Genomic DNA, 13,148 nt, shown 5'->3' with positions numbered 1-13,148 from the left:
CCCCTCCTGAGCTCTGTGCCCCAACTGCAGGTGACACCCAGGCGGTGGCTCCCCTCAGCCCGAGCAGCAGGATGGGAACACAGCAGCCGGGCCCGGCCGCTCTGCAGGGATGAGCGCAGGCTGAGCACGGGTGGCGGGAGTGAGAAGCAGGAGCGGTGGCTGTGGGGGAGGGGGACAGGGTGGGAAACGGTGGGGGTGGGGGGGTGAGTCCTGCAACCCCGCCATGCGGAGACCGAGGGGCCGGCGGGGCTGCCGGCAGATACCTAGAGACCCGGCGTGTCTTCCTGGGGAAATTCTTCCAAGACAAAAACTCAGACGGAACAAAAGACACGTACGTATAGATTTCCAATACAGCTTTGCTTGTGGAGCAAGATACCGAAAATAAATGTCCGCCGACACAGGGTTGGTCAAACGCACCGGGATTCTCCACGCCAGGAGCGACCCTGGAAAGGACAAGCCCTACCTCCCGTGCAGTCCACCAGCGGGCCTCCTGGGTCGGCGCGACCGTGGCCCCCGCCGCCGACTTCCTGTCCGCTGCAGGCAGGGTGCCAAAGGCAGCTCAGAAGACGACCAGCAGAGGGGACGGGGCGGTCCAACCACACCACGGGCAAGCCCTGGACGGGGAGCTCGGGCAGACGACGGAGCCGGAGCCCCCGACGCCAGACGGCCCCGTGCAGGGCGGGGACGCAGGGCCTCCACCGCTGACCCGCGCTGGCCAACACCACGTCAGCCTCTGCTCAGTAAGGACGCGGGGCCCTCGCGCCCGGCATCGGGGACCAAGGGCTCCAACGTGCTTGCCTTTCAGGACCGCAGAGCCCTGAAACAGAAAGGGAGCGGCCCGCCACACGGAGGCCAGGCTCCCGCAACCGCACTGAAGCCACGGCCACGGCCCTGAGAGGCCGGCCGCTCGTGGTTATCTCCCCTGGGAACCCCATGTCGTGGCCTGAGGAAGCCGAGAGCCACGGCGAAAGGCCAGGGGAGCGTGTCCTAGCTGCTGCCGTTCAAGTCTTCCCCGCCAACGGCCACCTGCAGCCAAGACACGGGGCGGTAACCAGCCTTCCCGGGAGCCCCCCCCTCCATCTTCCCAGACCCAGCCGCCCAGCACCAGGCGTTAGGGAGCAGGAAGGAGCCAATCCCAACGTGCCTGACTCCGGACCCAAGAACCCACGCGCTCCGCAGAGCCTTGTTCTTACCAAGCAGACTCAACCCATTTATAAGGCAAAGGGTATCTTACCACCGCTGCCGTTACGACAGCCACGTGCACACGGCTCACGGCGGACACGGTCGCCGTTAGCCTCCAGCTGCCGGATGCTAAGACGCAGAAAGCCCGGGAGAGGCCCACAGAAGCAGCAGGACAAAGACCATCCAGGAGGCTGTCCTGCCCACTGTGTCCTGGGGACATGGGGACACCTAGGGGTGAGGGGCATCTGGTGCTTGACTCTGGAAATGCCGCATATAGAAGGCGATGTGGCCTCGGGGGCAGGGATGCCCGATACTCCCTGGAGCCTCCCAGAGAGCCGTGCAGAGGACAGGCCCCGGAACCCCCCCAGACCACACGCCAGCAGGGACCTCTGTGTCCGCCTGCCCCAGGGCGCACACAGCCAGGGGCAGACCCGGCCCCGCCCTGACTCCAGAACCACGGCCTCTGCCCTGGGCCTGACGAGCAGGGGCTGTGCGCAGAGCCGGCGAGGGAAGACGCGCTGACCTGCTTCCGCTGGCACGTGAGCCCCAGGTGGGCGGGGGGTCTAGATAACGCGACTCCTGTTTTCCCAGCATCAAGACATTTGCCTGGCATACAGCACGCACCCGCGGTCGCGGTGGAAAGACGGACGGGCCGACGCCGGTGGTCACACGCTCTGGCAGCCACCGGTCCCGAGTGCCCGCACGCAGTCAGGCTCTCTGTCTCCTAAGGGGAAGGCAAGACCCGGAGGCCGCTCCCGCAGGGACGCAAGCAGGGAAGCACGGACGACTTCCGTCCCTCCCCCGCGGCCCCGCTCAAGCCCCGTCCGTTTGAACCCGCCTCTCCCCCGACGCCCCACCGCACCGCCTCCTCGCACCACTCCTCCGTCTTTTGTGTTTCTTTTCACCCAGAACCGTTTCTGCGTTTCTGCGAAGCGGCCCGGACGGGTTGGTGGGGGGAGGGGGCGGTCACGGACAGGCGCGTATGGGCTCCTAGCCGACTGCTCGGCCGCCGTTCCTAGGCGAGGCTTTCTGGCCAGAGTGTGGTGCTCCTCCCCCACCCCAGGCTGGCGCGTGTTTGGGACGGACCGAGAATCCGGGGAGACGACGAACGTGGACAGTGAGGAGTCGGTGCCCAGGGGGAGGCGGCAGAGAGGAGGAGTGGGCAGCCGTGACCCTGAAACACGGCTTTTATTTCTGTCTTGCAGCTCCCTCGATGGAGAGCGAGAGATGGGGTTCTTCACCTTCCACTTCTGCTAACTGGGGACAGAGGCCCCCGAAATACAGGTCACTGTCTCATCAAAAAACAAAAAGGCAATTCAAATGCTAAATCTTAAGCGTGCTTTGGAGGCCACTTACTAGCTTCTGAAATTTCACTTACTTGGCGGCCTCCTTGGAAAGTTACCAGAGGACCGAGAGATCACCGTCAAATGCCAAAGCGGACAGCCGAGGAGGTGGGCGCAGGGGCCGGGAGCGTGGTCCTGCTCTCTGCCAGGCATAGCAGCATCGGTGGCGGAGGGCACCACGAACAAGACACAGGAAGTACTTTCCATCACAGAGCCAGGCCTCCACGCGGGCCTCGGGAGAACAGAGCGGGCTGGACAGGGCTCCTCAGGCGTCTGCGCTGGACCTGTCGGCCAGGGATGTCGGCCGCTCGACTCGAGAGCAAACGCGCCGATCCCGGCGGACAGAGCCACCTGGGAACCGTCTCAGGGCAGAGCTGGTGGCCGAGAGCACGACCAGACTGCAGCATCGTGAGGGCACACGTTCACCTCTGCGCCCGACCTGGGGAAACAGACGCGTCTTCTCCAAAGCACGGGACCAGGATGTGCCTTTCTGGGAGCCTGTGGGGAGGGGGCTTCCTCAACGAGATTCCGGCCCAGCCAGTGCTTCCCAGGACGGGCTGGGAGGGGCTCTCGCCAAAATTCACGGCCAGCAGGGTCAACGCGGCCCCGCCCTCAAGGAGCCTGGACGTGCTGTGTCCTAGGCCACACGGAACTCGGATGCCACCCTCCTGCCCGCGGGGGCGGGGCGCTCTTTCAGGATCTCCTTCGGTCACAAGGCCGGGCTGCAAATCCACGGCTCTCAGGCACCGCCTGGCTCTCCCGAGCTTCGGTCGCCCGCTTCACCGTCCTCCTCGGCTGTACTGCTCTGTTAGTGTCCCCACGGGTTCTGGGCGAGGGGCCAAGGACAGGCGCACCACCTGGCAGACCGCCTGCTTCCCTCCCTGCCTGCAGGGCCCTCCCTTCTCAGTGACCCCTGGGTCACCGTGTTCTTCTGTCTGGGTTTCCTCGCACAGTTGCACAACAAGAACACCAGCCTTACAACGTTCCCCCTCTCTGTGCAGACAGGGCTGGGCGATGGGACCCAGGGACCCCAAGACGCCTGCCGGCCAACGGCAAGAACTGAGAGTGGGGCGAGTGATGGCAAGGCGGCCCAGTCCCAAGTGACCCGGGTCCTCTCTCCCCCGCCCAGTGCACCCCGCCTGCTCCCTGCTCTGTGCTGGCTCCCTCCGGACGCGGCCCCTCTTCTCTGTCACGTCCCGAGGTGAGCCCCTCGGCTCTGAGGCCCCCGTGGTGCTTCCTGCCCTCAGCCAGGCTCCCGTCACCCCGCCGGCCCAGGGGCAGCACGCGCGGTTCACACCTGCGTGTCCCGGCTGCGACCCATCTCCGGAGACGAGATGGGTCCACCCGCGTCGCGGTGGACATCCCCACGTGCCCGGAGTGCCGCGTGCCCTCACAGGCGCTGCTGACCACAACTCTGCCCCACAGTCCTCCACGGCCCCGCCACGGCTCTGCTCTGTCTCCGGCCTGCCTTCTCTCTAGAGCTCGCTCCCCCCCTGACCCCACACCACTGGTCCCCTGCCCACACAGGCCCCGGGGGCATCCTCTACGGGCTGGCCGCCCCCCAGATGGCAACCTTTGTCCTGCACGCCCAAGCCGGTGGCGGCTACACCCCGGGGGCGGAAAAGCCCGGGCGGACGGACAGCCCTCGCCCCTCCACCTCCACACTTGCTCCCTCCTCGGGACCAGGGCCCGCGGGCCGACCCCCGGCCTCTCACGCCAGCCTGCCTCCTCTTCGCTCTCGGGGCGCCAGCCGTCCGCCACCCACACTCCGACTCGCCTCACGCGGCCCAGGCCAGACCCCGAGCCGGCTCCTCCTCCTGAGAGGCGACCCCCCCCCCCGCCCCCCCGCATCTTACCACGGGGCGCACGCGCGAACACACACACGTGCATGCACACACGCACACGCAGCACGTGTGCGCACTCTCCTGCACCCAGTGCACACTCGACACGTATTCACACACCCGTAGCACACGCACACGTTCTCTCACACACACGCAGCTCGTGTACGGACTTTCTCCCACACACTTGGTGCGTACACACTCTTATTCACACACAGCACATGCACACATGCAGTCCTTGCATACACCTTCTCAATCACAATCACGCTCGCACATGTGCACGCAACACATACACTCATTCACACGGCACGTGCACACCCTCACCCACAGCACACGCGCACGCCCTCACAGCACGTGCACACGCACACTGTCACGCACTCTCGTTCTCCCTCCTCTGCGGCACTCAAATCGCACTTCCTCAAACAAGTCCGTCCCAGGCGGTCAGCGCCCCGCCCGCTCAGTCTCCACCCTGGCACGTGCTTTAGTCTGTTCTCCTAACGCTTTCCTTCACCAGAGACCGTATTTACGCTGACGCACTGCCCCTCTACTCCCGCAGCCCCGCAAGGGCCCCCGTCTGGTTCACGGCCGCGCCCCCAGGTCCTCAGTGGTGCCTGGCGTGCAGCGAATGCTCAGAGACAGATGCTGAGTGAGTAAGCACGACACGTCATATGAAGAACACAAGAGACTGTTGAAACGCAAAAGGACACAAATTCACGATCCCTTTTAAAGGTGCTATTTTACCGCTGAAACATGACGGGAGGTTGGGTATAGAGATTATAACGTAGGGAATCAAATGTTCCCGGGAACCACAGTGAGGAGAAAATCTTTCCCCCCGAGACTTGGCCACAGCAGTCAACTGCACCCTGACGCTTATTTAGGAATGTTTCCTAAAGGTTATTAATCCCAAGTCGGTCTCTGTGGTGAACTGAAGGTGTCCCGGGGCTCCCCGGGGAGGAAAGTGACGGGGGCAGGAGGAAACGGACAGCTGAGGGCGGGCACACTGGGACACGGAGCGCAAGTCCCTCCGGTGAGAGCGGGCAGCGGCCTGCAGGACAGGGAGGGAGTGGTGAACAGGGGGCGTGACTCCCACGGGCCCTCCTCTGATGGGCCAGACCGACTGCCACCAAATCACATGTATCAGCAGGTCAGACGGGCTTCTGTGTCTGCCTGACCAAAGCAGGAAGGGCACAGAGCAAACCTGCCATTTCTCCCAAGGCTACAGGCAGGCCAGAGGGAGCAGGTGCACTTCACGCTCTGGGATCCGCCCCTCTGTTTTCTCATCAGGAAGGGAACAGGCTTACACTTCAGCTTCTGCCCAAGTTCCCAAGAGATTCCCCAGTTCTGGCGTCGACGAGGACACCTGGTGGCCCTGACACCAGGTCTCCACGCTACAGAACACGCCTCTGGCCACGTCGGAATGCCAGTCCCCCGAGCGCCGGCCCCCACCGGACGCCAGCCCCCACCTGGACGTGAGCCCCCCGACCTGAGCACCAGCCCCACCTCAGCACCAGTGCCCACGGCAGTGAGGGACGGCGAGGGGTGAGGAGAGACCGCTCGAGTAGGATCACAGTCACTTGGAGGTCAAGAATTCAATTTTTTTGTAATTAGAATTCACATCGATACAAAATGGGATGCCATCTTATGTGAGTAGTACACAGTTCATTACATACCTGAATGCCTTCTCTGTATCAGATTCTGCTAGGCATTGAATATTTATAATTTATAACCTATCTCCTTTCAAAAAGGATCCAGGAAAGATGGCTGCTTGCTAAATGCGTTATGATGTAGATCAAAATTATATTACAAAAAACAGGCTATGTCATATTTTTTAAACCAGTTTTATCTAAATACCTGCTAAGACGATAGTTTTAAAAGCAATCAGCATGCGTGCATATTTAGTATTTAGTATATGGGGGTGACCCAGCGAAGGAGTGAGTGTTAGGAGCTGGACCAGGAACCTTCCAAGCCTTCTCTCATCTAATGGACACAACAGATCTGCGGCGTTCTATGTTCTATACCGGGGTGCTGTCATTTTATAAAGAGCAAAACCAATGTTCTAGAGCGTCAGCCACCTTCCAGACTCCCCTGGAGTTGGATATTACACAGGGCGGCTGATGCAGTCACTGCCCACGATGTCCCATGGCTATAAAGCGGCAGTCGGGGTTCAGATGGAACTCAGCCGGACGCCAAAGCCTGTCTGCGCCCTCGTCCTTGGGCCACCACAGGGGCATCACCCCAGGTATCCACTGCTGGACAACACGGTGGCCTGGGGCACCCTGTGTCCCGCTCTCTGCAGAGGGACTTAGGTCAACAGTCACAATTCTTGCCACCTGCTAAAATCACTCAGGGATGGTCTAAAACTCCTAATGCCAGCACGCGACTGGAAAACGTCTAACTCAAGGTGAGGCCCAGGGACAGGGACATCTACAAGGAACTCGAGCGATCCTAGCACGTGGCCAGCTGGAGGGCCTGTCATTCACTTTATGTCAGTGGCTTGTCATCTCCAGGCGCGCTCTGTAAACCAACCATCCAGTGACGGTCACGCACCTCCTACGTTCCAGACTCATGTCTCTTACGATGGTGATGGGGACCGCCGTGGCTCCTGTTCACAGCTGGCCTACTGTGTGCGCCTCATGCACGAACCTCTTTAATCCTATCACAAACTCCCCAAGCAGGTGCTACTACTCTCTTACAAATGGTGAGAACCTGTACCTCAGAGAGCCGAAGGTCTGCCCCGAGGTCACTGGACCCACAGAGAGCTGGGACTCACACCCAGGTGCATCTGGCTCTCACATCTATGCCCCACACTTCCTCCTAGGCCAGCCTAGGATGGACAGGTGAGGACCTCCTAACAGCCCTGAGCTGTGTGAGCACAGGACTGCAAGACGGCCTCTCTCGCCACCGTGGGGGGCAGGGGCTGAAGGGGGCTCCAAATGAAACCCGAACCCCTGGGGTTCCTGAAGGTGGGGCCTTCGGGAAGGCAGGGCTCCACCCTCATGATGGGTTCAGAGCCCGTGTAGGAGACACGTCAGGGTGCTCACCAGCCCTTTACCATCTGAGCACAGCCACCTATGAGCCAGGAGGGGGCTCTCGCCAGACACTGAACAGGCCCCGATTCGGGCTCCAGCCTCCAGAACCATGAGAAACACATGTCTGTTGTTTGTAGGCAAGCCAGTCTGCGGTATTTTGTAGTAGCAGCCAAACGGGTCAGGACCAAGATTCGACTCTTACCAAAACTAATAAAATATGAGGCAGAGATGGACGGGGAGGTGTTTTGTCAAAAACACTAAAACTAAATAGAAACCCTGGTGGCTGGGTCTGGAAAGAACCATGCCATTAGTTGGGGAAAAAACGAAAAAGCGACAAAACACGAGAATCATTTTTTCACAGTAAACGAGGCATTCTGAACCAGCAGTGTGAACCCTTCCAGGCCAAACACAGGCCCGCGGGCTAACAAAAGCCGCCCTCGGCTGCACCAGCCTTCCCAGGTCTTCCGCGTCCCTTCGTTGCCCACTGCCTCCCAGATGCCGCCGTGGACAAACTGTACCACCACAGCCACAGCCTGGAGGCGTCATCCGCCCACTGACGCGGGCTCAGAGCTTGCTGATGGCCCTGTAAGTGAGCGTCACACCAGCGTCCGTCCCAGGACTGGTCATGGGACGCACGGCGAAAGGCGCGGTGGCCCCGGCCGGGGGGGCTCACTGGAGGGCCCCCCAGGCTACCCTTGTCACCGCAAGGCCACGCGCTCCGGGGGCTCAGAGAAGACAAGCAGACACATGGCCTGCCATCCGCCTGGTCCGCGGGAACTGTGGGGCTGGCTGCCGTGGGCACCCCCGTGGTCTCCGCTGGGCCCTGCCCACGCTCGCTGTGGTGCCCCTTGGCGCACAGGCCACAGTGGCGGGCATCTCACGCGGGAACTTTCTTAGTGCCACCCAGGAACACCCCCCTCCCTCCCCCAGCTCAGGAAACACCAGCTGCCATTTAAGGCCGTGTTCAGGTCTTCAACTTCACTATGGGCAACTCTGACTCTTGCCCAGGACGCCATCATCCACGAGCGTCCAGGTCTGCTTTAGCGCGGGGCGAGCGACAGACACCACACCGGCCGCTCGGTGAGAGGCGCCTTCTCTGAACTTAATGCAGTGGAACCGGGGCCACTTCAGCGGCACAGACTCCAACCTGGGAACAGGTACCAACCGCACTAGTGCTCTGATGATACCCACGGTGCAAACGCTCTTTTCACTCCTCCACTTTATTTATTTTTTTTTTTTAATTTTTTTTTCAACGTTTTTTTATTTATTTTTGGGACAGAGAGAGACAGAGCATGAACGGGGGAGGGGCAGAGAGAGAGAGACACAGAATTGGAAACAGGCTCCAGGCTCCGAGCCATCAGCCCAGAGCCCGACGCGGGGCTCGAACTCACGGACCGCGAGATCGTGACCTGGCTGAAGTCGGACGCTCAACCGACTGCGCCACCCAGGCGCCCCTTCACTCCTCCACTTTAAACGTTTAATAAGCAATTCATTCTAAACAACAAACATCTAACAAACACTTTTAAAAGGAGAAGTAGAAGCGAGTTTTACTGTATGATGACGACTTTTCCATGGGTCTAGCACCAAACACGAGACAGATCATTGTAACTGGGTCACTGCTCTCAACCAGTCGAGGTGACCTTGTTCACCTGGGTCTGTCCAAGACCTGGATTCCATCCTGCCCTCTGCCCTCACACCCTCCCCCCGCCCTCCTCCCCCTGCACACCCACGCCCTCCATCCAGCCCATTCCAGTCGTCCTTCCTTTGCACGGACCCCAGGGCTTTGACCTTTCTTCCACCTCCAATGTCTGGGTCCCAGCCCCTCACTGCCTCTGACTTGCCATCCTGGGGGACTTCCAACTGGGAGCCGACTTTGTCTCCTACCTCAGATGACACCTTCGGCCTCTCCCAGCACAACTGAGGGCAGGTGGTAGGAGGGAGAATCTCTCTCTCTCACGGCGTCCCCAGGGGTAGTGCAACACCCCTCAGTGTCCACGATCCTGGACACGGCACCAGGGGGGCCTCACTCGTCCCTTGTGGCTCCAGTGTCTGGGCCGGGGTGGCACACGCTGGGAGTTCATCACGTACGTGTAATTGAACAGGAAGGACCGGCGGAGCCCGCGTGAAGAGACACCCCTCACTGGGCGTGTGGATGGAGCCGCTAAGTGAATAAGGTGGTGGGGGTGACGGGAAAGGAGGGCGCTGGAAAGGAAGGAGAGGATGAGCAGAAACCACTGACCCGAGAGCCACGTGCGCTAAGACTGAGGCCCTAGACCCACAGCCACGAGTGGCACGGTCACAGCCTCGCTCTCCTCATCCGCGGGCAAGGGACTCCACCTGTTAGCACACGCTCACTGAGACAGAAGCTGAGCAGAGCGTGGTAAACAGGAAGCGTTCAACGAGCAACGACAGAAGGGATCTAGACTAGCTGCTTACTGAAGTCTCATCCCTGTCGGACAGCCCCGTCGTGCGGTGAGCCACCGGACGACCTCCCGGCCCAGCCTCACGAGGAGGCACCAGACCTTCTCCCGTCTCCTAATCCAGGGACAACAAACTTCCCACGAAGGGCCAGACAGTCAATATTTGTAGCTTTGGGGGCCATACAGTCCCTGCTGCGATGACTCCAACGTGACATTTCATCACGAGGACAGCCGTGATGCCTCGTGAGTGGGGCTGTGTAGCAAGAGAACTTGATTGACGAGACCAGGCAGTGGGCCCGATTTAACCCATTAGCTCTCTGGTTTGCTGCTGTCCTAGACTATGAAAGGTTTTGCTTCGTTTTAAGTAGACCCAGAACAGACCCTTCGTGCGTTTGCTGATTCACTACACCCAGCAAATGTTTTCGGTGCTTACTATGTGCCAGGCCCTTTTGAACGTGGGGAGCAGAGCGGTGAGCAATGCTGAGTCGTCGCCCGCTCCAGACGGCGGTGACCCATGGAAAACTTTCCAGTGTCTCGCTCCATTCGCTGTCCGATCCCCTCACCCCTAACAGACGCTGTCGGCGGAGATCGGTGGCTCTGGTCTCAGCCGTGTTATGGGCCGGGGTTTCCTGCGACAGGAAAAAATAGGTTCTGTGGCTTTAAAAAAGAAAGTTTTCAAATCACTGGTCTGCACCAGGTGTCATGGTTTAACGGGTGGCTGGCGTGTGGCACCAGTCCTGCTGACATCTACTGCTTGCCCTGCCGCGTCCCAGGAGACAACACTGATATATGCGGACCAATGCATGGCTCCCAAAATCACCCCAGTCCCACCCTCGGTCCCACGGTCCTCGCGGTGTTTGCAGACTGCTTCCCGCTGACACTCAGGGCCACCACAGTCACAGTCCGGGTCGCCACGTACCTTCACGGGCTTCTGGATCTGCTCTCCTGAGAGCGCACTCACGTGTCTCTGCGTGACACTGTGACTGAATAATGGCAGGCAGGGGCCAAGCCCTCCAACGCTCTCTCTCCTGCAGGGAAAGGGGACCCCCAGCCAGCACACCCCATCCAGCCCCGGCAAGGTGGGCAGCCCCGCCCTCTCCCATGAGGGCACCCGGAGGTCCGCACGGATGCATCCCACGTGGGGCAGCGCACTGCCCTGGGGCAGCTTCATGGAGAGCTGGGCGCGTCCTCACAGAGGATGTCACCGAAGCCAGGGCACATGGCTCCCTCCGCCACCGCGCCCCGGGTCTGGGAAGAAACGCCAGTCCTCTCTGAACAGCCCTTCCCCGCAGTGGCAGCCCCCGTTCTCATTGTTCACGAAGAGCGGGCGGCCGGCAGGCAGCCGGGTGCCGCGAGGCCGCATCGGCATCCGCCCCAGGCTACCCTCACGGGGTTTTCCGGAATCTTCTCTCTGCCAGCCTCCCAGGCTTGCCCGCCTTCCCGTGTGGCGCTTCGCCGCGCGGGCGGGCGGACAGCGCTCCTCTGACACGCACGGCTACAGGCAGATGTGACCCGACCAAGTATTTCCTATTACGTGCGGGGCCTCGTAGAGTAGAGCCCAAAGATCCTATGAGCTTTCTGTTTCACGGGCAGATGACACTGCTGACTCTTACGGAGCCGCTAAAGCCACCATCTGCGGTTACGTTCGCGCGTCAGAACGAGACCCGCCCCCTGCGCACGCGGGGCGCGGTCACATGCCCGCTACCGCATCCCCCTCGGTTTTCCAGGTCACAGCCGACAGACATCCTGACGGTCTGCCCTCGAGATGCCGCCCGGCCAGCAGTGCTCCTCCCGGGGACGAGCCGTCCAGCTCCCCCTGAGCGCCGGCTTCTAGAGCAGGGACGGAAAGGACCCGGGCCCCCCCTCTGCCACGGCACTTGCTGGTGGAGATGCCGGCCACCCGCAAACACGCCGTGGACGATCGGATGCCACGGCCTCCGCGGCGCCTTTCCCCGGAAGCCCTCCGGATCTCCAGCGCCGGAAAGGAGGAGGAGGCGCGGCAAAGCGTGGCGACGCCGCCGGGCAGGCGTGGCCGGATCGCGGCCTCGACAGCCGGAGCCACGCGGAACTGCCGTTTTTATAGGTCGGAACCATCGAATTCGTACCGCTGCGCCTAACCTCCCCATTGCACGCTGCAAAGCGAACGTCCTGGATGGCGCTAAGGTGGTTTACAAATGCCAGAAGGCCAGCATCCTATTCGGTCTGTTCGAGGGACCGTGATGCGATCCCTGCAGCACCTGCATTTTCTATCTGAACCGGGACAGTGGGTGACGCACGTGAATGCCTGGCGGCCCCAAGGCACATTGGCCAGCGATGCCTCTCGTTCCTGCCTCCTCTCCTCTCCCCTCCCCTCCCCTCCTCTCCAGAGATGCCTCTCCTTCCTGCCTCCTCTCCTTCCTCTCCTCTCTTCTTCCCACCTCCTCTCCTCTCCTTCCCACCTCCTCTCCTCTCCTATCCCCTCCCCTCCTCTCCTCTCCAGAGATGCCTCTCCTTCCTGCCTCTTCTCCTCTCCTCTCCTTCCTCTCCTCTCTTCTTCCCACCTCCTCTCCTCTCCTCTCTCCTCTACTCTCCTCTCCCCTCCTCTCCAGGATGCCTCTCCTTCCTGCCTCCTCTCCTCTCCTCTCCTTCCTCTCCTCTCTTCTTCCCACTTCCTTTCCTCTCCTCTTCTTCCCACCTCCTCTCTTCTCCTCTCCCCTCTCCTCTTCTTCCACCTCCTCTCTTCTCCTCTCCCCTCCTCTCCTCTCCCCTCCCCTGCTCTCCAGAGATGCCTCTCCTTCCTGCCTTCTCTCCTCTCCTCTCCTTCCTCTCTTCTTCCCACCTCCTCTCTTCTCCTCTCCCCTCCCCTCCTCTCCTCTCCTTCCCACCTCCTCTCCTCTCCTCTCCCCTCCCCTCCTCTCCTCTTCTTCCCACCTCCTCTCTTCTCCTCTCCCCTCCCCTCCTCTCCTCTCCAGAGATGCCTCTCCTTCCTGCCTCCTCCTCTCCTCTCCCTCTTCTCCCTACTCTCCTCTCCCTCCTTCCCACCTCCTGGCCTCTCCTCTCCTCTCCTCTCCTCTCCTCTCCTCTCCTCGAGCTACTGGCCCGGTTTCAGCAGGGGGCACTCAGGCACCCACCCCCTCATACACTCCTAATGTTTCATAATCTGTTGCTGAAAACACGTGCCTGGGTGTCACTGATGTCTAGGACTGTGTCCCTCCCCTCAGACTCTCAGATCTGTGTGTCTGTTTCAACTACTTCCCACAGATGGAGTCAAAAGCGCTTTGAATATCTGCCTAAATGCCCTATCATAGCCCTGCTTGCCAGGACCAGTTTCCATGGGGAAAAAAATCAACTAGAAAC

General features: G+C 60.9%; 1 protein-coding gene across 6 annotated transcripts in view; it reads right to left on the bottom strand.

The window, feature by feature from the left end:
- The window catches only part of EIPR1 (EARP complex and GARP complex interacting protein 1), a 121,866-nt gene that overhangs the window by 55,930 nt on the left and 52,788 nt on the right, over positions 1–13,148 (bottom strand). The window contains exon 1 of one of the 6 annotated variants that reach the window (XM_030311728.1): positions 1,706–1,836. The exons of the other annotated variants lie outside the window; for them this stretch is intronic. The gene's annotated coding sequence lies outside the window, so the exon portion shown is untranslated. Of the gene's footprint in view, positions 1–1,705; positions 1,837–13,148 lie in introns of those variants that run through there. 6 annotated transcript variants of the gene reach the window in all.

This window comes from Lynx canadensis, chromosome A3 (genome assembly GCF_007474595.2).
Source record: "Lynx canadensis isolate LIC74 chromosome A3, mLynCan4.pri.v2, whole genome shotgun sequence".
NCBI classification, from domain to species: domain Eukaryota; kingdom Metazoa; phylum Chordata; class Mammalia; order Carnivora; family Felidae; genus Lynx; species Lynx canadensis.
This window is presented reverse-complemented; position numbering and strand designations above follow the sequence as displayed.